This window comes from Ochotona curzoniae, unplaced genomic scaffold, assembly GCF_017591425.1.
Source record: "Ochotona curzoniae isolate NIBS_2020 unplaced genomic scaffold, NIBS_Ocur_1.0 scaffold_3835, whole genome shotgun sequence".
Classification (NCBI taxonomy): Eukaryota; Metazoa; Chordata; class Mammalia; order Lagomorpha; family Ochotonidae; genus Ochotona; species Ochotona curzoniae.
In genome coordinates, this window is record NW_024467114.1 from 15711696 (window position 1) to 15738076 (window position 26381).

General features: G+C 41.2%; 1 long non-coding RNA gene across 1 annotated transcript in view; it reads right to left on the reverse strand.

Annotated features, from left to right (window-relative positions):
• The window catches only part of LOC121145874, a 40452-nt gene extending 14593 nt beyond the window's left edge, over positions 1–25859 (reverse strand). Inside the window, exons 1-2 of the long non-coding RNA XR_005882094.1 lie at positions 25771–25859; positions 23596–23747 (exon numbers count right to left, since the gene is read on the reverse strand). This is a non-coding gene — a long non-coding RNA (uncharacterized LOC121145874). The remainder of the gene's footprint in view (positions 1–23595; positions 23748–25770) is intronic.
• Between the last annotated feature and the right edge of the window lie 522 nt (positions 25860–26381).

The following is a 26381-nucleotide window of genomic DNA, read 5'->3' on the forward strand; positions in this document are numbered from 1 at the left end:
TATGATATATTTTAGTGATATTGTATTTTGGAGGGAGTGGGTTGGGGGTTGGGAAGGTAAGTTGGTAACGATGAGAAATTAATAGGTGTTATTGGTTGGGGATTGAAGATGGGGATGTTGGTGGGAAGGGAGGATAGTAGCACGACAGGATGTGATTTGATGTTGGGGGCTGTCCATATTGATGGGATTCAATCTAAGGCCCCAGGGGTCTATTGCAAGGAATATGACGGCGGCTGTGGTGGCCGTCTGGAAAAAAAATTAGAGTGGGCGAGGGTTGTTTGGGCTTAGACACAGCATCAGCTGGCAGAAGCTGGCACTGAGGTTTAGTTCTGTCAAGTCAAACCACGGAACTATCTGGAGAGTGCATAATCTGGGAGTGGGAAAGGCCTGGGAGGGAAATAGTGGGCTTATCCCTCTTGGGTTACCACTTCCACGGGAGGACATAAAAGTAAGACAGCGGCTGGGGTGGAATGGGGTGTGGGACAGACTGGATTATTGCTACACATACTGGCAAACCAGGGTAGGGGGCGGCTGGTGAGGGTTATTGCAGGTTGCTCCAACTAGGCTGCAGCTCCCACTGCTTTATGTGAGGGCCAAGTATGTGCTGGGCAGAACCAGGCTGGACTGCAACACCCATTGGTTCCAGTGGAAGTCGGGAGTGAAAACAGAACCAACCCAGCAATTGCAACCACCAGCTGATCAGGGTGATAGACTGTGCCGGGCCCTGTACTTGCTAGCACATACATGAATCTGGTTTGAGAACACTTCAGACAAAGTTTCTTTGGAGATCTTCCTAATCTAAATTCTGGACTCAGAACCCTTACCAAGAAAACAGAGAAGACAGAACAGGTCAACCAACCATCTCAGCTATGATGGACTATGTCAATCAGTGGATTTTTCGAAGACCTCATAGTGCTTGGAGTGGCAAGATTGGCAGCGATTCCTAACTGTTGAAATATCAAAACCACTTGAGCAAGAACCTCAGAGCATGCCCTACATCCGGGACCTGGGGAGGGTGGGAAATTGGGTGGGCCTTCTCCCTTAATATCCCCCTTTAAATATGAAGGAAACAATACGGAAAAAAAAATCAAATTACTTGGAAACTAGAAGTGGACGTTCCTTAAGTCTTGTGTAAAACAGAAAATTAAAGCAAACCAAACATTTAGATAAAATACTGCTACAGAAACCAGTGGGATATGGCCAAAACACTACTCAAAAGAAAATCCTTGATTTTAAGCATTATTTTTTAAGTTTGTCTTTACTTATTTGAAGGGGAAAGAGGGAGAAAGATTATCTTCCGCCTATTGGTTTACTCCCCAAGGGCTTGCAGTTGGCAGAACTGGGCCTGATGGAAGTTAGGTGCCACGAACTCCATCAGAAACTGCCACATGTGTGACAGGAATAAGAGCATAGAGGACGTCAGCCACTCCCTTAGGCACGTTAGCAGGAAACTGATTGGGAAGCACAGGACAGTGTGGACCCAAACGCAGACATCCCAAGCAATGTTCTAACAGACTGCAACCACAATGCCCAATCCCAAGTCTTCTTACACAAGAATGAATATTTGACTAAGCAGACCTACCTGTCATGGGCAGCTGGGTAGGGAACCAATGGGTAGGAGAGCTGTCATTATCCATATTCTTGGAGATTTCTCCTGTATCACCGAAAATCTGAAATTCTGTCAGGATGAAGTTGTGTGTTTTTATTATTTTCTGCCATACTGAGAGCCTCTTCAGTCTGAAAGCTCAAGGATTTCTTCTATTATTTCTCTACATTTATTCTGCTTTTCTACTCCTAATTTTCTTATTTCATAACGTGAACACCACTCTCTCATCGCTGGTATTCTAGTTTCCAGGTCAATCTCTTTCTCCAGCACAATCAAGAGGAACAGTTGGGAAGGCACCAGGAAGGAAGTTACGTGGCCATATCTGCCTGGCAGATCTACACAGCCCTTAGGGCTGGCCTCAGCCCCAGTGTGCAGCTCTGGTTGGTTGGTGGCTGCTGAGGAGCTGAGGTTTGCAGTACCCACAACACTTGCATGCTCAGGCTGTTTGTGGCCTGCCAGGATCTCTTTCTCTGGAGCACCTGAGTCTCCATCTCATGGATAAAACCTCTCCCTCCTTAACAGATGAAGGTATCGCGCATGCACTGATGTAAGCACGAGACTCAGGCATCAACTTGCGAAGTGTGTCGTCCTCCTTCCCCAGAGCTGCACCCTGAAGAGCAGCCTGTCCTGGCCCCTGACCCTTAGGTTGGCTCCCGAGGCCTCTCCTGCCTGCATGCTCCGTTTCTGGAAACGTCTTCTGTCAGCCCAGCTTCTTTTCCTCCTAGACATCTCAGAACAGAACATTTTCACTTCAAAGATTTTCAAACACCACAGTGAAACATTTGGAGGGTTTTTTTTTTTTTTAACCATGAATGCCTAGTTGGGATGATAGGAAAATTTGCAGAGGTGGTGTTGAGTTTAGCCGCTTTGCTTTAAATTTGCAGCTAGGAACTCCATCAATGGCCTTGGGATGTGGTTTCTGAAATACTCTAAATGGCTTCAAGAATCACGTATGGTACTGTCATTCATAAAATGTGCTGAGAAATTGTCCCAAAAGTTAAAAAAAAAAAAAAAAGAAAAGAAAAGAAAAAATGGAGTGTAGAGAGGCATCCACGCCCCACTGTCCCCGGGCCTTCCCCAGTTCCCAGACACCTTGACCCTTCTTTTCCACCACTCTGAGGTCACAGTGTGAGAAGCAAAATGTTAGAAGGCCATCCTTTGTTCATTAATTCATAAGGAGATGAAAGGCCAGGCTCCTGGCACCTTCTCTGAAATGCTGCTTTGATTGCAGCCTCACAATCCTCTGCTGCAGCTTCGACACACTTGGCCCCAAATCCACTTTGCAGAGTGCCTTTCTTCCGCCTGCCAACTGAGATTCTGATCCTTTACAGATTATTTCTAGGGAACAGCTTAATGGAAGCCTTTCCCCCTTTGCCTGCGTGTGAGTGTGTGCATCTCTAGCTCCTGCCACACCTGATGACTCACCTGGAATGCCCAACAGGCTTTCTCCCAGCTCCAGGCTTTTCTGCAGTGTTACAGTGTGCAGTGGTACCCTACCCCATAGACAGAGCTGGCACCTGGCATGGACTGAAATGGATAGCCAATGTCAGCAGGGAATGTCATGTGGGGGTGTTGGACAGCCAGGGCCAGGACCACCAGCTCCTGCTCTTTAAAGAGGTTGTTATTAGTTTCCCACCTGTTTGAGTGCTCCCCTGGCTTCTTTCTACCAGGGACCCCGTCTAAACCCAAGGTCAAATGACGAAGGAGCTTTTTGCACTAATGGGATGATGCTTTACTGATTTTCTGTTTAACTGCCACTTTTTTGTGTGTGTTGGTGGTTCAAATTATTAAGCTTTGAGTCTACAATTGTTCATTTGAGAGGGTGTTTTTTTTTTTTTAAGAAGCTTAGGTATCAAGAAATGAGAGTAAGTTAATCCAACCCAATGTGACAGTCCATTGCTATGGAATAATCTTAGTTCTTTGACTCTGAAAGTTCAATCCCTTTAGGAAAAGAAATTGTAGGAAGAATTTCTCTTCCCAAGAGATTTTACTTAGCTGCTTTTGTCTTATATTTTTTCAAAATATTCACTATAAGGAGTAGTATTTTTTTTCCTTCTTTCAATTTTCAATAGTCTAAGGTAGCGTAATTAAAGCAATACAATTCAATTAAGGAACTAATGGCATAAGCAATAAGGCTTCTTTCCATTTTTTCCAGCATCTCTCTGGTAGCGAGCCCCTGCAGCAGAAAATCACATGCCTTATTGACAGAAATAATTTGGTGAATTTCGCCAGAATGGCCAAGCCAGATGGAAAGCACTCTACAAAGACAGAAATGTCTTACAAATTCTTTCCCTAGTGTTTAATAATAGAGTTCTGCATGTTTGAGTAAATTAAGCTCAAATTTGCAAAACTAAATAGCAAATCTAGCAAATTCAAGCTTCATTGTTCTTGTGCTTTAAATGTAGGAACCATTCATTGGAATATCTTGTTCCCATTTTTGCTGTCATCAGCACAGTAGGTTGGACAAGCAACCTGTGTGTCTTGTATTCTGCTAAGGTATGCACAGTTTGGCACCTGCTCACTTTCTAATAAGAGCAGGATGAGAAGTTTAATTCTTCCCCTATACATTGTGCACAGTATATCCTTCGAGAGAGGTCACTGCTTCCTACTGCATCTACAACTGACAAGGAAACGATATTTCCTTTTCACCATGGTCAGCAAAAAGACTAATAGACTGTTTTACAAAGGTAAAAGTAGAATAGATTTTGGTTGAAAAAATTAGCAAGATTCATGATTTTATGTTTCAACTAAAAATAGAGACACAGATGATGCAAAGTAAGGTATATAATAGGTTTTATTTTGTTAGAATGAGTGTTTTTTTTTTTTTTTGTCTTGAGCTTCTCAATATATCTATTCCAGATCTAGCTTTCTGGTTGTTCTAGAATTCTGACCATGCATTAGAGACCATGCTTTGCTGACAAAGGAAAAATTCATATGAACAGGTGGAGAGGAAAATCAATGAAAATAATCAAACTACTTGGATCAGGTGCATTGTATATTTTACAAATATTCCTCATAATAAATGCATTTATTATGGCTTTTAGAAATTACGTCAATTAGCTACTGTTAGGATCAGATGAAATTACAAGGTTAGAACTTCTTGATGCTGAAGTGTCTGTAGCCTCAGAGGGGAGCCAAGCTGCTCTCCAGCTTTCACTCTAGGTAGAGAGAAGGAAGTCTGACAGTGGCAGTCGTTTACAGGAGACAGAAGAAAGCTTGACCGTTGTTCTCTGTCCCTGTCTTTCATGAGGAGGACGGGGCAACCTTCCTCTGCCCCAACCCAGGCCTCCCTCACTGGCATGAATGTGACTTGTCAGATTGTGGGTCGCCTCCTGTGTTGAATAGCAGTTTCTCCCTGATGATCTCTAAAGCCTATTCCGGTTCCCAAAGTTGATTATTCTTTCATCTAGAAACTTGCCCTCTAAAATAACTTTTTACAAAAGTATTATTTTTTAATACCCCATGAGAAATGAGGAACAATTATTGGTAACCCCCTCTTAAGGATAATTAAATAAAGAAGGCACAATTAATTTTGCACTTTACACATAATAACATAACACTAATAAAATAACCAGAAATCAAATACAAATCCACAGATGACCTGACCTCAGTCACTTTAGCACCCAGCTTTAGCCTGGTCCATGCTCTGAAGCACAAGGACAGACTCTCAATTCAGGAATACAGGAATCTGAGTTCTGGTTCCAACTCTGTGAGTTGAACCTACTTTCCTCCTGATCTGGAACATGAGGATTCTGTACAATTACAATAGTGAGATAAAAATGATGAATTCTGTAAATATCTTGATATCAGACTAAAACAGGTCCTCCAACAACCTTCCCTCCTCCACATCTTCCTCCATTCCCTCTGTCTATTTTCATTTTATTAACACTTCTAGGGACCCACTGAGCAATGTTTTGGAACTGTGTGATTCTAGCCCTTGATCATTATTATATTCTGATTGTGTGCCTGACATCTTGGTGAATTATCTACCTGTACTCTAAAATGTACACAAATTTGAAGAAGAGTAGGTACTGTTCACTTTCTAAATAAGGAACCTATGTTTAGAGAAGTGTGATTTCTCAAGATCACACAACAAATAGGTGTCCAGATTTGAACAAAACTCATTAGCAAAGTCCATGCAATCAGCCACCACTCTATAATTTCTTCCTTACTATCTTAAAAGGCATGGAATAAAAACTATCATTCCTTCTCCTATTGTAAAAAAAACAGAAAATTAAAAATCAATGGCACTGCCATTGATAAGAAGATAAAGTTTGACAAGGCGTCTTAATGGATGAAAACTGCCCAGATAATTCTGATTCTGGACATTCAGGCATTATTTGCAGGAGTTGCAATCAAAACCCATGCATGCCAAAGGTTGTTAGCTATTATTTTGCCTCCTAAGATGGCATTTATTAAAATAGATATACATTAAAAAGAGAGATTATAATATGGTTTATTATTATCCAAGATATAGACCCTTTGAAACATAGATATACATATATCAAGTTTAATAAACAGTGCACGCTTTCTATTATTGATTGTTTTGAGTATAAAATTGCTACTAACATCAATTAAAATATGCATATGAGTTACACATTCCTTTCTTGTATGTGCACTCTTCCTTGGAGAGTTTGAAGCAAGTTTCTTTGCAAAAATTAAAAACAAACAAGCAAACAAACAAAAAAACCCTTAAATACTTTGATTTTGCCTGAGACTTTCCTGCATTAAACTCATGTTTCAGTAAACCCTTTGTTTAACTAGAAGAGAGGATATAATATCAGAGTGAGCACATCACAGAATATGCTGATAACATGTGGTGCTGTCTCAAATCAGTTTGTGTTCCAAAGGCCTCAACACCTACATATACATACGTGACCATGAAATTTCATACATCAAATCAGCACAATTTTTTTTTAGTGTTGTTGAAAGAACTAAGTGGGCTCAGGTTAAATTTAGGGTTTAAAAATGTATCATTACCAGTGCTGTCTCCAGCAGCCCTATCAGAGCCACAGCATTGGATACAACCACATAAACCCTCAGTGGACACAGAGCAGGGGGAAAAGGGCAAGCAGCTGTAGATATCAACACAGGCTTTGGAAGGTGAGCATGGAAGCAGAAGTATCAACTCTCCATCAGAGAAAGTGAAGTCTTATGTGCTTAAAGAAAAAATGACTGACAAACAACAAGCAGACTGTAATAAAATTCCAGAAAGATCCAGGAGCTAAAGGCACAAGTGGGGAGTGGTTTAAGTATACACACAGTTAAGAACCTTTGTAAGCAACGTGTAGGTCTATAAATCCCCAAGCAGCCTCATGGAGCTGAGGCACCTCTACTTTCCTACCTACCCAGGAGGAGAAGGCCTCTAGAGGAAAAGAACAAAGACAACAGGTGCAGCAGGAGGTCAATATCAGGGGACAAACTGAAGCAGGAAGATGATGTGAAGGTTGTCTCCCTGGGGTGAGCATTTAGTCTAGTGGTTGTGACACTTGCTAAAATGCCTCAATCTCATATATGAATGCCTGGAATTGACACCTAACCCCAGCTCTGAACTCAGCTTCCTGTGTATGCAGAGTCTGGAGGGAGGAAGACTGGGCTGAATGGTGATGATGGTTCAGTCGGGGACACTCACATGGAAGACCTGGAATTAGTTCTTTACTCCCTCCCAGATTCAGCCTGTCTCAGCCCCCAACCATCACAGGGATCTGGAGAATGAACCAATGGATGGAAGCTCTCCCTACAACTCTTTTTCTGTCTCAAATATATACATAAAAGTGAAAAATGGAGGTAGGAAGATACCTCCCTTTAAAATTTTTCTTGCTTAATAATGAGGTCCTGGTTGCTCCACTTGCTTTCTAGCTCCCTACTAATGTGCCAGGGAAAGCAGTGGAAGAGATGGCCCAAGTGTTTGAGCATCTGCCACCCAAACTGGAGCCCAGAAAGAGTTCCTGGCTGTTGGCTTTAGCTTGGCTCAGTAATGCCCATTGTGACCATCTGGGGAGTGAACAAGAGTAGGGATTGGAGTAGATTTGACAGATTAGAAGATAAAGTTAGTGAGTTGGATGCAAGTTCAAAAGAACAGCATTCAAAATAATGCATAAAATGATATAATGGAAAAAGACAGAGAGGACAAAAACGTAGCAAATAGAATTATAAATCCTAACACACATACAGCTTTGAACTTTCAGCCCAACTAAAAACATCAGTCCACAAACTCAAGAATTTCCAACATCAGAAAAACAGAAAGGATTTTAAATCTTAAATTACCAGAGTAAAATCACAAGTGATGGTAAAAGAAATGGAATAAAGAGATAACGGAGAAATAAGATAATAAAATCAGACAGAAAGATTACTTTCAAAAAAACAAGAAAGCCAAATGGAAAGTTTAAGAAATAGGAAAGAATGAAAATGATACATATTTGGATTAATTAAAAAAGGATATTAACTACATATCATTATTTTCATAAGGTTTATAATACAGGTAAAATCACATGATAGAAGATTAATGTAAATTAAACTGCTCTGAGATCACTGCAATACCCAGGAAGTAGGTAGAAGTGTGAATTATTGTTAATTAAACTCTGATGAGTCAGGATTTGTAGTGGGACCTCAGGAAATATTGCTTAAAAAATGGTAGAGTGTATAGTTTCCAGATTATCAAAAAAAAAAAAAAAAGCTAGTTTCATTTAATTAAAGAAAGTTCAGAAAGGGTAATAAGGAATAACAAAAGAAGTTATATGATAACGTTGTGGACTTATACTCAAAAGTATAAATATGATCATCAGTAGAAATTAATTACTGCTCAAAATAAAAGGAAAAACAATATTCACACAAATTTAAAGGAGACGTGCAAAATACAATTAAAACAGAACATCATAAAAACACAAATCAAAGAAAAGTTGAAATGGCAAGATTAATACTAAAGTATATTTTAAGACAATAAAAACTGCTGGATAAGAGGAGAGCCACCATCAGAATGCTAAAATATTTGATTCTGTCAAAAGACATGACATTTAATAGCGTAGTCCTATATAAAAAATGAAAAGGTAAATGGGAAGTCAATAGTAAATGATAAAGCAGGCAAAACACCAGTTAAGATTTAAAGTTGAATAATCCAATCAGTGAGTTAGACCTGCTGGACATACACAGAATGTTGCAGAGTAAGCATTAGTTTTGAGGGCAAAGGGACCATTTGCAAATATTGAACATATATTGAGACATAAAGCAAGACTTCACAAATTATAAAAGATAAAATGCAAAAAAAAATCTTCAATGACCACAAGGCATATATATTCTAAAACATAGTTTCTAAGATACAATGTTTTAAAGTTAGGAAAATGTTTACAAAATCCCCCAAATGTTCAAATATAAGGGCAGTAATAAACTTAACTAAATAGAAATGAAACTGAAATAGAAAGAAGCAGACACGAAGCAGACATTTAACAGAGTGGTTACATTCCCAGCTCTGGTGACTTTTGCTGACCTGTCCTATACTGAGTGAAGACGCGCCCCCTCCTCCCCTACCCGCTACCCTCCTTGTAGGCAACACCAGACCAAGACAGAGCCCCACCAGCTTTCCTCCACTTCTGCTCTCCTGACAGACACTGGTACCCTGCCTCTAATCCCACAGATGAGTTTTCCTTAGTTTTGATATTTATGTTAATAGGCAGGAATTCAGATGAATAAAGAGGTTTATCAGCAAGGAGCTGCAAAAATGATCAGTGTTGAGAGGAGACAGGCAAGATCATTACAGAATCTGAAGAGCAAAAACAAGGGAATATTATTAAAATCTTAAATATTATAATAAGTTCTTAAAATAAATGACATCTTAACATTGGAAATCTGCATAATTCTGTACCCATTAACAAAAGTAAAAATGAAATTTGGAGCTTTTCACAACAAACCACAAGAGAATCAAAGGGGAATCTACCAAACATTTGCGGATGGAATAATTCCAATCTTAAAACTCAGAAATTTTTTGTTGGAAAAGAGGAAGCAGACTGGAATTAATTTTATAAGGTAATTATATCTTTCCTATTGAAATTTGACAAGGTACTATGAGAAGAAAATTATTATGTTGTTTAATTGATCAATTTGGAAATCCAAAACAAGATAACAAAAATCAAAATTCAGTGAAATTCAAACCAAAACAAATCATGAATTACAGAAAACATGTCAAAACTAATTTTTTTCCCAAGAATAAATCATACTGAACATTAGAATATCAAATTATGTAATTTCTATTATTTGATATCCTCTTGATTGCTAAGTGATCCTTCAAGTCCTATGAGTTAAAACTTTTGTCCTTGATGTTGTATATTGATGGCACTAGAATAATCTATATCTACAGTATCGATTCTCAGTGATTTTTAGAGCTAGATGAGCAAGAAGTACTTCTTAAACACAAAATAATTAATAAAAAAATGAATATTAAAGTCACAACAGCTAGTCTTTTAATACTCCTAGGAGGACTAAATTAAAAAGACAGAAAAGAAACTGGCACGCTGATGCTGCCTGCAGAGTGTGACTCACAGGCCACACTGACAAACATTTTGACGTTTTGTACTAAGTAATGAGATGGCTACTTTATGACCCGGAAATTCTCCTCCTATATCATGCCCAACATAGATGTCCATCAAAAATAAAATGGATTAATTCATTGTAGCACATTTACACAATAGGCTGCCAAAAGGAATGAAAATATACAGAATTAGATCTCACATGGATGACTTTCTCCAACACAATGTTGAGTAAAAGACTAAAAAAAAAAAAAAAAATACACAGTTGGAGTCTGGTTATATAACTTAAAAAAAAAAAGGAAAAAGAAAAAAATGAAGCATACATAGATGGTACAAGACCTGCAAATAAAGCAAGGAATGGCTGCACTAAATTCAAGACAGTGGTTAAACTAAGGAAATGTGAAGAGCCTGTGTGGGAGGGGGAGCAAGTGTGAAGTGACATAAGGGGTTGGCAACGTTCTATTTCCTACCACGCCTGGACATATAGGAGTTTCACTTAGGAATAACTCACTAAAATGTTTATTCACTATATATAAGTTTAATTCAATAAGTTGTTTTATAATGTCTCAAAGAGGCACAAAACCACAGAACTAGAACAGTTTTCAAAAAATAAAAACAAGGGAGGGAAACTGCTGCAGTGGCAGTATTTGAAGCTACCACCTGAGACTCTGGCACTTCACGTATGGGCAGTTTGTGTCCTGCCTGCTTCACTTCCGATCCAGCTCCCGGCTAATAACCGACGGAGATCTGCAGAGGATGGCCCAGGGTTTGAACTGTTGCCACCTACATATGGGAAACCTTGATGAAACTCCTGGCTGCTGGCTTTGGCCTGGCCCAGCACTGGCCATTGCAGCCATGTAGGAAGTAAGCCATGAGAAGGACAATCGCTCGCTCTCTCACCTTTAATGTTGACTTTCAAAATAAATAAATAAATCTTTACATAAAGATTTACATAAAAAAGAAAACACAGGACGATAAAATCCAGCATATTTTTCAGAAAGACAAATAGAAACTGGAAAATAAATGAAATAGAGTATTAACCTTGATGGTGTACCTTGGCTAGTATATTTGAAAATACAAGAAAGTGAGCGAGGATATACCATCCAGAAACAACAAAATAATCTTCCCCAGGATGAGGAGATACGGTTTTGGAGATCACAAGGGCTCCCATAAAACAGCCCACACCAAAGGTCATTACTGTGAAATTTGTATTTTATAACACAAAAGATGGAGAGATCACAGTTTTCTAGAAATGGATAACAAGTCACATATCAACAAAATGCATGTATATAAAAAACTGGGGACCAGAATCATATTGGTGCCTCATAGCCATGCTGGAAATTACTGAGATTCTTGAAAACTGCTACTGCCTTCCAGTTCACTTTCAGTCAAATTGTCAGTCAAGTGTAAGTCTCAAATCACAGAGTGTTGTTATGGCTAAAAAATGTTGCTTCCCTTTGTTCTTTCTCGGAAAGAAACTACACTGCTTTCTTTCTTTAAACCTGTTGGCAACAGAGGGAATTTGTATGGGGGCAAAGGAGAGGAGATCTGACAGATCTAACAGTGACAGGAATTCCAGGAATATGATGGAAGGTAGAACCAGGCCAAATCCTTGAATGAAGCAGCAAAGACTGGGATGGAGCAGGAGGTTCCTGAGGAATCCTGACGGTTTGTCCATTCGTGGTGGGGTCGGGAGGACGGAAGGGAGGGAGGGATGGAAGCAATAAGTGAAAAAAACAAATGAAACAAATGGAAAAACAAGGTACATAATAACACTAGGAAGAACAAACACACACAAGAAAGGAAATGTGAGCAGGCTGCAAGGCTCGGCTATAAAAGAAAGAGGATAAATTCAGACTTCTCCAGTTGCTGCATGATGCTATTTTCACAGACGAAAGGAGGGAAACTGAATGTGGAAACAGAGGGGTAGATTTGAAGGGACCGAGGCCTCAAGTTTAGCATTCAATATTTGGAAGCCAATCAACAATGGGTTTTTTAAACCAGAGAGGAAGATGAGCATGCTATTCAAACATAAATGTTAAAGTATAAAACGTCTGGAAGAAAACAGGCAACTGTGGGATAGAAAAAGGTTTTTAACTAAGGCATAAAAAGTATAAATTATAAAAAAATGTTGTGAATTGGTCTTCAATAAACTTGTTGTCTTAATTACTGTAACATTATAGTCATTCATGACATCAAGGAGTGTAAACCTTTTAATTTTTCTCTCCATCAAAGTTGCTTGGGGTATTTTAGATCCTTTTTATTTCCTAAAATCAGCTTATTAATTTCTACCAAAAAGTTGGCTGACATATTGACAATTCATTTTATTAAAAGAATTGATAATTAGTCTGAAAATCTGAGTTTCGTATCAGTTCTGCTATTAGGGAGGCAAGTACATATTTGTGAATTGAGGACACTGGTGAATTGGTGAATTGAGTTACTGGTCAACAGTTAAGTGTCAAGGCTGGGTGGCCCACATGCAAATCTGACTCTGATATGCACTGCCTGTGTGGTGTGTACAAGATATTGAACAGTCACTGCCTCATCGAGCACTGATAATAACAGCACCTAGTTCTTGAGCTGGCGGAGAGCACTTGGGTTAACATGGAGAAAATTCTTTGGTCAGAACCTGATATGTAGTAGGTCTTCCTTCTTTTACAATTTTACACACTTTTTCCTTACTGCCTCTAAAACTGCATTTAAGTTGTTCCATGAGGATACACAAAATAAAACAAAAATAGCTTCAATAAGGTTAACACAAAAGCAAAGAAAAATAAGTCTTCAAATTCTATTAAAAGGTTCTAAATTTTACATATTTTTCAAAAAGCATGCTTGCTGGTTGGGAGTTGCAGCTGTAACTATTTTTGCCCCGTCCTGGGCAGTTCTCCCCTCCTTACCCAGCAGAAGATGCGGTGGGGATAGGAAGCAGGCAGCTTGAACATGCTAGCAAGTGAGCCTTCCTCTCTGCCTACAAGAGAAGACTGGAGAAGGAACATTACCAGGGGATCCTTTTGGTGGCATTTTACCACAATAAATACCTCTACTGTCACAGCTCTACTTTCAACTCAGATCCTTATACATTCATGTCCCAGCTTTGATGATGTTATCTTACAAAAGGAAAGTGGTATGGAAATGGGAAGCCTTGTTACTCATAGCTCTCAACTCAGACTCCTGCCCCAAGGAAAAAACAAATTCAGAAAAGATTGAACAATGAGGGAAAGTAAGTCACTCACAAAGCAGATGCATTGGGGTTGGAAACCTATTACTAATTCAGAAGCAAATGCATTAGGAGGTGCTTCAGAACAGCAGGCCCGCCAAATTCTACTAAAGAGCTGCATATAGAGACAGCCTCTTCATAATTCATGGGGCAATTTCACTCTCTTTTTGGGAAAGACTTCTTATCATTAGAAATTTGGTTTTGTGAGCAAATTGTTAAGCATACCAATTACAAGTTTGACTACTTAATAGGTCAGATATTCTTACTTGTGAACGTATGTAGCTGATGGTAATCTGATTTCATACTTTTATCATTTGTTTAAAAGCAAGTTTCAGTCTTATAAAATGTGGGTTAATACAAAGCAAAGTTAATTTGGAATTTCTTTTTTGATGCTCAAAATGGCTCTGAGACTTCCTTTACCCCAAAACTAAAAATAAAGAAACAAAAGACACTTCTGACTTTGATGCAAGAAAATAACAATTTTTTCCATTCAGTGTTTGTGTTTTCTTATATTGACATTATAAAGAGAAATTTCCACTTAATGTGTCAGAAACAAGACAAATTACTTCACTTACCACAAGTTCCTATGTAAAGATGTTAAAAAGCAAAAGGACTTGGGGTTTGGCCTGAGATACCCTGTTTCTAAGTATACCTTGATGCTATTGTTAAAAAAAAAAAAAAGCTAAAAATCAACAACATTATTTCCCACTAAGATTTAATGATTTTTTTTAAATGTATGTTTGCTGGAATTTATCCCAGTGCTTTCAGCATTTAAGCACATGTATTCATGATATTAGTTCAGTCTGCAATTGGAAAAGACAAAAAAGAGTAAAGCTTTTTAGTGCAAAATAGTGAAATTAAGCTTAATTGCTGAGATTAGAGAATTTTAAATGTTCACAGATTATTTTACAAAAAGGAGCCAAGTCTCAATGTCAGAATAACCCTAGGAAGTAAAAAATAATTTCAAAAAGTAGAGTTTTTTCCAAAACTAAAGATACTCAAATACACTTGCCATTTTGTTTCCTACAAGGCATACATTAGAAATCTGTTCATGAAACATATGAAAATCATTGAATGTAATATCACATCACTCGAATAGACCCTGAGGTTTATATATACTCAGAACTGAACAGGCAGGCCCGGGAGCTGATGTGGTATAGCCTATGCCTGCTCTGTCAGCGTCCTGTATGTGTGCTAACTTTTGTCCTGGCCACTGAACTTCCAATCCTGATCCCTGCTAATGATCTGGGAAAAGCAGTGGATGATCTATGTGCCCAGGCCCCTGGAACAAGCTCCTGGCTCTTGGCTTGTACCTGGCCCCGCCTGGCCACTGCGCTCATTTGGAAAGTGAACCAGTAGATGGAAGATCTGCCTCTCCTTCTCTCTTTATAACTCTTTCAAATAAGTGAATACACCTTTTAAAAGAAAACAAAAAGTCAATATGCAATAGTGAAGGGGAGTCTAGGTGATGGTTTTCTTTTGAAGCTGCTATTTCTTTGTGTGACTAGAGAATGGGCATAGCAAGAGATCTCTGGCTTAATGAAAAGACTCTCCAAAGTTGACTAAACATAGTTCCCTTTCCCACAAAAGTTAAAGGAATCACAACTCCAGTGTTACACCAAAAGGCAGATGTCAGCATACTCAAAGTCTACAGTGGTTTTAGTAAGAGATCCTCAATTGCAAACATTGCCTTGCGTGTGCCATCCAAGTGCCAAGGGCAATTGCAAAGCTGAAATGATACTCAGGAGAGTAAGTGCTCTGAAGACAGCGGTCTTGAAGACTTTGATTACTAAAATTGTAGTAGTAGATTAGATTTCCTACACTGGAATGCTTTCTTATTCAAGACTCAAATTTAGGATGTAAGAGAGGAGGAAAGAACCAGCATCGGAAACTCTCTTCTGTGTGACTCTTAATTTAGCATTCATTTGATTTGCAATATGCAGATTTACTTACAATTTTCATTTTTTTTAAAAAATTGGATGAATAGGATCTATAAAAGCTTATGTTAATCATGAACCCTGTCCATGTTCAAAAACAAAAACAGGAACATTTCACACCTGTTCCTACTACATGAACACAATCTAATAAATAATGTAATCATCAAAGGCTAGCTTATCATCCCCGCTCCCAGACTCTAAATAGAAAATCTTCCCTATCTGAGGGACACTACATATAGCAGGCAGCAGTTAGAGCACATTTTTTCCTATTATTATTATTTCATGGTTCACGTTTGATGGATAAGATTCGATTCAAATGCTCATGGGTCACTGAACTAACAAGTAAGTGAGAGGCGAGGCTACAGACTCAGCTTGTCCCTCCCACCACCCTCACTTGGCTTCGCACAGGGCTGCTGACTCGTGTCAGGAGGAAGCCTTGACTGTGGACTTGGCTCTGCTGCTGCTCCTGGAGCAGAACTGAGACCTGTGATCCCCAGCTGACACCTCATCGCTCAGACTGGAGCTCGCCAGCTACTGCATTTTCAGGCTTTTCTTTCTTCCTTTGCCAGTTCCTGGGACTGGGATCACGGTCTTTGCCCTGCAGTGTGACCTCCCCCCAGAGAAGCAACGGCAGAAGCAGGGAGTACTCTGCTGTGAACATTGCCTCCTATCGGAAGCTTTGCAGAAATTTCATAGATGAAAATCATTCATTTAAGCTAGTTTTGTATGGGAACATCTGAGTTCACAGAGAATTAAAATTTATTTTGAAGGGATCTGAGAGATTATCTCTACCATTCATTTACCTTTATTTTTCATGACATTTGATTAAAGAATGTTAAAAGTGATTATTTGAGATACATTCTGAAGGTTTCTGGGGTTAAGATCTAGTGTCCCCATCTGTATCATTTTACCAAGAGAATGGGGATGAGCAATTATCTAGAATGTCTTCCTTTTTGATGGTAGGACCTCAGGCGTTCTATATGAATAAGAAATTTGGAAACTGGGGACCAGTTCCCTCCTACTTTGGTTGAATTTCTACTCTCCTACCGGAACCCCTAAATGTAAAGTAGTCCACAGCACCCACTGTACTGAGATCTGGGAGTGCACTCCAGGTGGCTGTATTTAGAGCACAGAGGCCCATGCCTGAGGTGCACAGCCAGCAACACTGTGTAAAACCTTCCCAGCCTTGCCCTCCAAAAGACACTCCAGCCTCGCCTACTACGTTATTACGATCTGACCCCAGGCCCAGTCTCTCTTAGCAGCCCTTCAGACAAGGAATAACTGCACTGCAGTCTTTGAAAGGCATAAAATAAAATGAAAAGTAATGAGAAACCCCTGCCAGAGAGGTTTCCTTTTGATGCATTCTTCTGTCTTCCTTTACCTCCTTTGTGGGAAAAAATAAAGCAATGCATTTATGCTTTTATTAGTTTGATTTATAACTTCAGGTCACAATTAGAAGGTAAAACATAAAGGCATTTAAATTTAAATGGTGCCAACAGTGCCCTTTTCATTTCATTCTTTTGTTATAAAAAAAAATCCCATTGAATTCATTTCCTTATTCTTTATAATACTGTATACTGCCAAAATAGAGAATGCACCATTGGCTTTCTTGTTAGCTGACACTACTCTTATTGGCACTAACTCCAACCCCCAAACTGCATTTGTGTCATTACATGTCTACTTTGCACATATTAAATTAGTTATACAATGTGTATACCACAGGGTATTGAGTCGGTTGTGATGAGAATTGTGATAAATGGCATTTAGTAGTTTTACTTTAGCATGCAGAAAGTTTCTATTTCCATCACAACCAAGCAATGAAAAGAACGGCTGCTTCTCTTTCCAGCCAGCACCAAGTGTTGCATCCCTTGTGACATCTGGCACAAGTACTTCAAGACTAGGGGTGAGTCAAAGCTCTGTAATAAAAAGTGGAAGTATGAGCTGGGACAACCTCAGGGTTGCAAGCACTTCTCCCCTGCCTTCCTCAGCCCCCACCTCCACCACATACATGCAGTCCATGTGCAAGGGGACGAGCAGTGCCATGCAGTCTGGTACCTTGAGGCTAGACGCAGGGACCTTCTGGGGCTTCCAGTGTCGCACTCACAAAGCAGGCATCACTGAGATTGTCTTTGGTGCCTCCAACCCTGAATGGTCCACACCAAGACCCTGGGGGAGACTTGCAATGTGTTCATCAGCATCCCATGGGGTGGCAGTGGTATGACTCCCACAGTGCAGTACCCCCGGGGCCACAAAGGAGAACCAAGAGGACTACTGAAGGGGAGGAAGTTTAAAACAGAAATGATCAGCAACACCTCAGAAGAAATAATGATGGAAGTTAGAGCACCCAGGCCGCCGGGCTTCCAGAGGAGCAGTTCTGGAAGGTTCTGGAAGGGCATGATTCTCGCACTCAGTGCCTCACAGCCAGGTCAGCGGGGCCAGCGTGTGGCCACATGCCACAGTGTAGAGGAGTTCTGTGGAAAATCAAGTCCCAGAAACGCAAACACATCCTCCCTCCTGTAACAGACATCTATTGTTCTAGATAAACAAGTCAAAGGCCGGCTAGTAAACTGATCTATTCTTGTGTCGTCATTCCTTTGCTTTCCTTTCCTTTTTTGTAATTTTTTTAAACTTATTTGGAATGTTATAATAAAATTCCATAGGGTCTGGGATTTCCCTCCTGCCAGAATTCCCACCCCCTGCCTGATTTTCCTCACATTATTGCCATAGCACAGTCCTTCATAAGCAGTCATAAGTCCATCAGTCCGTTGTTTAAGTGTGCCCCAACATTGCTCTTACTGTAATTCTTAACATAGATTGTGGCATTCTTTTGTTCATTCATTCAATAATTTAAGTAAGTTTCACCAAATAGCCTCTATAAGACTGGAGGAAAGGCATATTATGAAAAATGTATGCAGAGATTTCAAAAATGTTTTTAACAAAATTAATTAATGCCAGTTTTATCTAAACATTTGGAAGTACTAAGAGGAGGAATGGAGGAATAACACTGAAATAACACCAAATCTTCCCTTATGAGGTCAATAAGCAAGGTGTGGGAAAGCTCAGGGGCCAACAAGCAGCCATTTGGAAGACATACAGGATGGTGAACTCTAGACTAGGAAAATGGAGAGCGAGGTCAGGAAAGGTCGCTGGGTTACAGTAAGCAAGGACAGACTCTACAAAGCTGACGTGAGCAGACAGCTGAGCAAAGGGCACCAAACTGCAGCAGCTGTCCTGGGCTGCCTTACAAGAATGGTGGGAACTTGCGTTAAGGCTCTGAGCAAGGCACAGTGCTGGCATGTGTGATGAAAGGAAAGCACCTGCACTCCAGGGAAGCAGGGAACATGACTAGACAGTAGGCAGTTAATAGGCAAATCAACGCAAAGCTCCATGAGGCAAAACAAAACCAAAATAAGCTTCAATTTCATTGTGAGATGGCTGGGATGCCATTGTAGGCTTTGGAGCAGACAGGACATAATTTGAGCTGTTTTAAAATAGCTATCCCAGCTGCAGCAAGAGTGACTGACTACTGAAGTAACGGTAGAAGTCAGAACACCAGTTCTGAGGGATTAGCATGCTCTGTGCAAAGACAATGATGGCCTGAACCAGGATGGCAGGGGGTGAGGAGAGAAAAGGTGAGATCCGTGCCATGCTCTGAAGCCTTTGGCAGCGACAGGCTTGGCTGCTGAGCTGCAGGTGTGGTGAGAGAGGAGACCGAGACGACTCCAAGAACTGGGGACACAAAACGGGTGGAGGAAGTTGATTTTCTGAAAGAGAGAACCCTGCGTGGCAACATCACCAGGAGGCAGGTGGAAAGCAAACCAAGAGGGCTCTTCTGATCATGGCATACTAACTTGGGGTTCCTGGCTCCCAACATTTATTAATAAATATACTGTCACTCTTCCTATGGGTCTGTGTAGGTGACAACGCAGACTCGTAGCTGAGATGGTTTCTGAAGTAGAAACACGCATATCCTAACTCTGACATCCAGAACAAAAAGTACTTACTTGTTTGTATCTCAGTTTCCATACCTGTAAAACCTACTTCCCAGAGTTGTGGTATAGATGAAATGATGTTATGCACATAAAGTGCCGGGAACAGGGCTGAGTGTGCAGGGGATGCCGAGCAAGCCATCTCCGTTATCAGCATTATTCACACTCCGCCATTACTGAGAACCTGCTCGTTACTGGATCATGAAGAACCTGCAGTTCAAGTACAGGGAGACTGCAGGGGACTGACGTGGATGACAACTCAGTGGTGTTTCTGAGAGACCCTACCATTGAGGTGTCACCTCCCCCGGCTCTCTCCCCCGAGCCCTAACCCTGACTCAGTAGCCAGACTCATCCTCTTTCTTTATATTCCCTGCCACTGGAAATATGTTTTTTGCTAGTTATCTATAGCTGTATTGAAAAATTCTCTAAAGCTTAGTGACCTGACAAATATTCTACCTTCTCTGAAAGAAGACATGGTGCAGACACAGCCTGCCACCAGCACCTGCTCAGGATCCCTCCCACCTTTGGCCATAATGCAAGCCTCTCGTCTACCTTACCGTCTAACTTCGCGCTTACGATTTTGTACTTCTGCTGTAATTCTTCCTAATTCTGACCTTCTGCACAACTCTTTTCCCACCATCTTCTGTAATTTTGAATAAATTCTGGTGGATATTGCTTCCTCTCAATCTTCTCCAGAGAGCATTCCCTCAAAGTCTGCGCATGGTGCATCATATTCCCCAACCATGAATTACTCGTACCATTCCTCCTTTGATATCTGGCCACTCAACCCAACCTTTGTATGAGAGAACTCTGGCCACTCTTTCCTATTCACTGGAGTCTTAGACCACCACTCCCCGCCACCCCCCGAACCAAAGTCTCCCAATCAAAGCCTGATCCATGAGTGGAAAACATCACAGTTCAAGTTTTAAGGACTGCAAATACCTCAAGCCCAAAGAATTTGTTCTGTGAATATGTTGTCCCTATTCCTCATCAGTTACCATTCCTTGACCATTTTCTACACCACAGATGACAAATCTGTGGCTTTGTTGCCAGCACATAAGAATCTGACTGGTGAGGGCAGGTGCAGAAGCATCCACCTCTTGATGTGGGCAGTGTCCACAAGTCTGAAGGGTCAGAAGGCCTTTCCACTACAAGCCAAGGCAAACACATACTGGATGTGGGAGAATACTTTCCATGTAGCATGGCAGAAAGTTTCTTAATTTCACATGATTTGTCTTCACACCCTCCATCCTCGTGCTTGGCTCCCAGTAAATGCTTGGTAAGTTTTTAGGTACTTGACAGGAACAGAAGCCAAACAGCAATCTCATCCCCTCTGACTTTAAGCCGCCAATCTTCCCCAGGGAAAATCAGTAGAGACATTTCTGTATATGTCTCCCACCATTATGTCTGGGATAAACAGTATGGATGGATGACAATAAAAGACCCTCTGGACTCTACCTCTGGATTGGAAGACACAGTGGGTCTGTCTGCAGAGCTCTGAAAGCATTCTCTATTAAAAGGAATGTTTCACCTGTGCCCTGTAAAAGGAGCATCTGAATTTGTGTTCCTGTAAAAGATCTGACCTTGAGGAAACAGTTAACAGGCTCGGCAGGAAGCCTGGCTGCTGACAAATGATGAGGCGCTTGGAGGCCTGCAAAGTGCCAGAGAAGGTTGCCAGGGAAATGTTCGGGGTTAAAGGAAAACAGTTCACTCTTATCCCTAAAAGAACAAAAACAGCTTGAAATGAATGTAATTCTGCAGTCATTTTGGAAGTCTTTTCGTAGTAATGTTCTTCAAGACTGTACATATGCTGCACTGTGAAACACTCAGTAGACAGCATTCTTTGTTGATCCACCCATTTCTTTTTTCCTCCTACTCAGACAAAACTGTATTTCCCAGGTCCCTTCCCCCTGCGTGGATCAAATGACTTATTTTAGCCAATGGAGTGCAGGTGGAATTAGTGTAACCCCCTCATGCTGGCTCCTGGAGCCTACCATGAGATCTGCTGAGTCGTCTCTTCATGGCTGGAAGTGAATATGCTGAAATGTGGAATGATACACCCGGAGGGGGGCCAGGAAGCCTGGCTTTGCCGCCAGGAGCAGGGGCCCTCAGGGGAACAGCCATGTCTTGTGTGAGAAATTAACTTTTTATGGTGCTATGCCACAGACCCAGTATGGAGCTGACTGTAAGGACGAATTATCCTGATGTACACAGACATCGTCAAGATTATGAATCACTTAGAAAAATAATGGCTGATGGCTTTCTCTAAAAAAGAAAAACTATATTAGGGACAATTAATGTGAGAGTTACTTATTTGTTAAGTATTTATTCTGTACATTTATTAAGTACTTAAGTATTTAGACTGTAAATACTTTCTACTTTGGAAAATTCACACCTTGTCTGTGCCTGCTTCTCTTTCGCTTATGGCCCATCTAACTCTGACTCATCCTTCAAATAGCAGCTTATATCCTACATCTTCAGAGAAGCATTTCTCTATAGGAGGCTACTCATTATTTATTTGAGTAAATCCAATTCATATCTTTTTGTAGGACTAATTACAACTTTTGACAACGCATATTTCACTGCATGCATTTATAATTCTCCACTAGGTAGTAAGCTCTGTGAGACAGGGATCATGCAGATGGTACTCATTATGGCAGAGCTCACACCCATGATTGTACTAGACTCTAGGGGGGTAGACACATTCTGAATGAATGAGTGAATGAATACATGCAAGGTTGCTAATTTGCATTGCAGAGGAACAAAGATGAATACAGTTTCATGATTAATAGTGAGGTTTAGTCAAGCATAGACAAAAAGATATGACTTAATGCAACTTTTCTAGGAATGAGAAATTGTACTAGTTAGGCTTTCATCTCCATAACACAGCACCTGACACAGGCCTCTAATGAAGGAGGAGACAGACTTATTTAGACCTTGACTCATGTTTCTGCAGGTTCAACGTCCACATAGCATGGTGCGAACGCAGGCTCTGGGCAGGAGCCCGTGATGGATGGCAGGAGGCAGAGTATGTGCACAGGAAGAGGCGAGTGGCAAACCAGGAATTGGGGTGCTGGGAGGGCCAGTTGTGCTGCAGTTTCCCAACACACCTCTAGCTCTCACAAGCCCTCAGGGGCTGCAAGAGCACTGCCTTCCCACAGCACACCAGAGAGATCTGAGAGCCTCCCACCAGGCCCCGCCCTTAAAGTCTCCACCAAACCCCACAACCACCCCCTGGGACAAAGTCTCCAACCACCAACCTTTAGGGAAACCTGCACCATATCAAGCTACAATGAAAGTCAACCTGGAGGAGCCACCAGGGGCCACAGATTGAAACCTTTGAGCAAGAAAGTGAATCACCTGGCACTGAATAATACTTCAAAGTATAAAATAGCCAAGCGTCCATGCTTACATAAAGAAACAGATAAATCCCATATGCAGAAGAATTCCAATTAACTGGTGTAGGTTTGTATCCTCAAGGGAATGGAGCTTAGGAGACAATGCTCTGAGTGTCCTTGCATTCAGTGACCTACTTCCAAAGAGCAGATTAGGGAAAGGGGATTTGAGTGTGCTGGTTTATGGTGGAAAACCTGGAACAAACTACCTCGGTTAGGTCACTGAGGCTAACACCAGTGGTGGTTCTTTTTGAAGAGTAGCCTTGATGTGATGAGATGAGAATAGCACTTCACTTCCGTACCTCCTCCTAAAAACCAGAACGCTCTGGGGCAGGTGTTGTGGTGAAGTGGGTTAAGCTGCTGCTTGGCATACTCGCATCTGATAATGCAGTGCTGGGTTTGAGTCCCTGCTGCTCCACTTCTGACTCAGCTTCCTGCTAATGTGTATCCTGTGAGGCAACTGATAATAGCTCTTGGGGTCCTTGCCACCCATGGGGGAGAGGCAGATGCAATTTCTGTCCTGGTTTCAGCCTGACCCAGCCCTAGCTATTGTGCATATTTGGGAAGGGAACCAATGAATGGAAAACGTTTCTCTTCTTCCTTTTCTTTCTCTGACAGACTACATTTCAAATAAATAAGCATAAGTAAACATTTAAAAAGAGAAATGCAGCCCTGTTCTAATAATGAGAAAAACATTAAGCTACCCAAATTGATGAGTATGCTCTACTAAATTCATCAGAAATAAGAAGGTCTGAAAATGGCTCCTATCCAGGGGGATCCTGCACTACACTTCTGCAGAGGTCATGTATACAACTTACTGTAAGAAACGAGTTCACATGATTGAACACTGGAGTCTCCAAAATCTGATAGCCCGTGCCAGTTCAAGACCAAAGACCAGCAGGCTGTTGGAGAATCAGGAAGAGCTAACATACCAGTTTGAGACCATCAGGCAGCAGAAATTCTCTTCTAGCTGGAAGTCAGTCTTGTAGACTCGGAGCTTCAACCAATGGAGTAAGGTCCTCAAGCAGAATGCTTGACTGTTTCTTTTGTTCAATGTTTCTTCTTTTAATGTTCTTCTTTTAATCTACAAATAACCAGAATAGTGTTTGATCAAACATCTGGCCACTCTGAGAATCAACTTAACGCATAAAGACTGAATGTGATCAGGGATCCTATGTCAGATGCAGGAACGAGAATGAAACATTAGCCAGGACTAAGGATATCCAATCAAGTGCAGACATACTAAAAATAAATGTATCAATATAGGCTGAATTATTAACAAAAATCATTAGAAGAAGCTGGGTAAGAGATATGCAGGATTTTTTTGTACCAACTTTTCAATTATTTGAGAAAACTATTTAAAGTAAAATCTGTATTTTCAAAAAGTGGCCAGAGGACTGGAGTTGTATAGTGGGCAAAGCTGCCCCTTAGGTCAGAGACAACCCATACGCGCCTTGGCTCATGGCCCAGTGGTTCTACCTCTGCGCCACCTCCTTCTAACGGCCTGGAAAACTCAGTGGAAGATGACCCAAATGATTGGGTCCCTGTCACCCATGTGGGAGACCCAGGGGATGCTCTCAGCTCCTAGCTTAAACTAAGCTCAGCCTTGGCTGTGTGGGCCATCTGGGCAGGGGAGCAGCAGGTGGAATGTCTCTTGTCTCTGTTTGAAACAAATGAATAGATCTTTTTTGAAAAGTGACTGCACGGTCAATTAAAAAAAAAGTGTGTATAGAGGCAACATGACAGCAGCTGGTGAGTGGCATTATGCAAGGCTCCGTGGAGGAGGGTGACTTCTGAAGCACACAGCTTGAATGTAGGTGAACACCAAAAAGTGGGAGCCCAGGAATGCCAGATGGGCAGCTATTTGTGCATGAACATCTCCGAACTTGAGACACCAAGCATTAGATCAGAGAGAGTAAGGGAAGGGAATGCAAATGCAGACATTATTGCTGGGGGACAAGGAATCCAGTGTGGAGCCAACTGAGGGAACAGAAAGAAGGCCGTGGCTTTGGATACCAAAAAGTGACTCGGCAAGTTTTAGAAACAGACTGGACATAATAAAGCTAGATTCTGAAGAATTAAAATAATTTTAGATGGTTTAACTTGAATGGCTTGGTGGTGAACCAAAGGAAAGCAAAGCAAAAACAAGAGGAGATTCAAGGGAGAATGAAAGGTTAGACAAGTACTCGGCCAAACTGCAGGGAGACACCAGGTGCGCCTGGTTCTGGAAGGTGCTGGAGTCCTAGAGGAAGCAAACTCAAGAACCAGTGCAGCCTCACGAGGCTGAGGTCATCAAGTAGAGAACAGCCGCTCCCAGAAGGCGCAAGCGTGACTGCGATGAACAGTCCTCTCACATAATTCCAACTTCTGGAAGACTGTGAATGTTCTCACAAAACGTGCTAACTTTTTTGAGATTATGGATGACCTAAGTGTCACAAATCCATCAAGACCTAATGTATAATACCACATTAAATATATAAAATGTATACTATATAATGCCACACCATACATAAAATGTATGGTTTATTAAAAAATAGAATGGAGGAATACAGTGTAGTGTTTACACATTAGGATACTCAACAATGTAATGGGATAAACTTTCACTTCATGTAACAAGAGTGAATCTCAACAGACACAATTTGGAGAGAAGCCAAACATGAAAGTGTATGACTGTATACACTCAGAAGCTCCTGGATTCTGGCTTAGGATTAGCTCAGCTCTGGCCACTGCAGCTATGTGGGGAGTGAATCAACAGTTGGAAGATCCTTGTGTCTGTTTCTCCTTGTCTCTATAAATCTGCCTTTCAACAAAAATAAATAAAATTTGAAAAAAACAAGAAATAAATAGGAATGCATTTTATAACTTATACACATTCAATCAAAAGAGGTAGTGAGTCATGTGGAAAAGCAGTCCAGTTGGGTTGAGATACCAACTCCCCTCCATGAGCTCCAGATTGCCATCAAGTGTGTCATCTTCCCACAGGTCCTGTTCGCCACCTATGTGCCCCAGGGCAAGCTGCGGCCTGGCTAGAGTCCCCAGGAGTGGGGATCTGGGTTGGCCTCTGGACTGCTTTGACAGGGACAAAGCTTTGCTTCTGTCTCACACACCTCTCTGTCCCATCAGGTGAAGAAACAACTTGCCCTTCGTGGTGACGGTTTCCCTGACCCTCTCACACATGGATCTGGTGCACTTTCTTCCCCAAGATGCCTTCACTTTCCCCTCCTATTTATGGAGGGTTTACCTGGTGAGAAGTGGTAAGATGGGGCAGGCAGTGGATGTTCAGCTCCTGTCGAGTGATTATCACTAACTCTGCCCCTTGGTCCTCTATATACAGAGTCTGAGGGATCATCTTCGATTGTCTGCATAACCCCGTCAGGAGGAAGCTCTCTGGAGCTTTACCTCTTGTGATACTACAAAAATCTCCACCTGCCTGGAAATGCCACACAGCCCTTCTTCCTGGGGGTTCGTTCTGCCTCCATAAGGCTCCACTCTGAACATCTGACCCTAGCCCCTCCAGTGGCCAAGAGTGCCTGGGGCTGAGTGAGGTAGCCAGAGCAGGGAATGTCTGTACACCCTAGCCTTTTTCCTCTAGCAGTTTCTCTCAAAACTTTCCCCTACCTCTTGCCCAGAGCATTTTCTTAGTCCTTGGAACAAACCCAGCTAACATGTTTTCTCCACAATCCTTTTTCCAAATCTTTAGGCCTCTGCTTTTCTCTCT